Genomic DNA, 1,504 nt, shown 5'->3' with positions numbered 1-1,504 from the left:
AGGGATGGGGCAGCGACCACCTCTCTGGGCAGCCTGGGCCAGGGGCTCACCACCCTCAGCAGCAAAAGATTTCTTCCTTCTCTCTAGTCTAAACCTCCCTCTTTTTGTTTCAAACCATCCCCCCTTGTCCTGTCCCAACAGGCCCTGCTCAAAAGTCTGTCCCCAGCTTTCTGACAGGTCCCTTCAACTCCTGAAAGGCCCCCAGAAGGTCTCCCCAGAATCTCTTTTTCTCCAGGCTGAACAACCCTCCCAAGAGCTTAGGTCAGAGTCAGCAGGAGTCACAGAACAGCTTTGTTGGGTTTTTTTTTGGGAGGGGGGGGTTATGACATCCCCACTTTCTGAACCATCAAGCTTGCTTCCTCCCCACACCCTCTGCAGCAGAGGCTGTTTTGCTGAGCTCCTGGGGCCACACTCCCACACCACAAACACTTCTGCCTGGGGTCAGTGGGGTCAGTGCTCTGCCAGCCCCACGGGGAGGCATTAATCACCACACACACCCTGGCACTGCTGCCTCCTGGGCAGACACGTAGCAGCCAGGACAGCAGCTGTGGGGCAGAGGGGAGCCAGGGAGGGCAGATCACTGATTACAACTCAAGCTCCAGCTCACTGGCATTGCTGGGGATCTGGGGAGTATCTCCAGGGCTGTGATAGTGGAAAACTCCTGAAGGACGTGACCAGAGGAGGGTGATTTCAGAGGGACTGCAATCCCTGCAGATAGAAAGGGCTTTCTGGCCTCAAGTTGCCACATCAGGCAGTTCTGAGAAGCACAGGCTGTGAATGGGAGGGATCAGGGCACACAGCAGCTCCTGGCCTCCTCCTCTGCTGTGTCCACCCTGGGGCACAACAGGAAAGCATGTGGGGGACCCACACATGAAGGGCAGGACTCTGTCACCCCCCTCCATGCTGTCCTTTCACCATCTCCCCTGAAATGTCACCACATTTCCACTCTCCATGTCCACAGGAATGTGGTGTGAGGACAGGGTCCTTGTTTAGCAGCCAGGAGGGCTTCACTGGCAGGGGTCAGGACCCACCTGGACATCCCTGAGACTCCTCTGGCCTGAACAAAGTCTGACCTTCCCACCCATCCTTTACCAGCCAATCTGGGCAGAAGCCAAACATCCAGAGCACTCAGTGGGTGACCTTCCAAGGAGGTCTCCTGGATGTGGACTTCCCAGGAGCAGAGGAGAGCTACCTCCTCTTCCACCAGCTCAACCAACAGGCACTAAGGACACCTGGTCAGGCACTGGGCCTGCCCAAGGAGCTGGTGGAGTCCCCATCCCTGCAGGGGTTCAAAAAAGGAGTAGATGTGGCACTTGGGGACATGGTTTAATGGTCATGGGAGTGTTGGGTGATGGTTGGACCTGATGATCTTAGAGGTCTTTTCCAACCTTAATGATTCTATGATTATCTCATCCAAGCCCACTGGAGCAGGGTCACCCACAGCAGGGTGCCCAGGGTCACAGCCAGGCAGGTTTGGGATCTCTCCAGAGCAGGAGACTCCACA

General features: G+C 56.3%; 1 protein-coding gene across 1 annotated transcript in view; it reads right to left on the bottom strand.

Moving 5' to 3' along the window:
• NUDC (nudC nuclear distribution protein) overlaps positions 1 to 1,504 on the bottom strand; it is a gene marked incomplete at its 5' end in the record, with an annotated part of 8,567 nt that overhangs the window by 530 nt on the left and 6,533 nt on the right. The window lies entirely within an intron of this gene.

The sequence above is a fragment of the Merops nubicus genome, unplaced genomic scaffold (assembly GCF_000691845.1).
Source record: "Merops nubicus isolate BGI_N331 unplaced genomic scaffold, ASM69184v1 scaffold23874, whole genome shotgun sequence".
Classification (NCBI taxonomy): Eukaryota; Metazoa; Chordata; class Aves; order Coraciiformes; family Meropidae; genus Merops; species Merops nubicus.
Note: the sequence above shows the minus strand (reverse complement) of the source record. Positions and strands in the feature narration are given on the sequence as shown.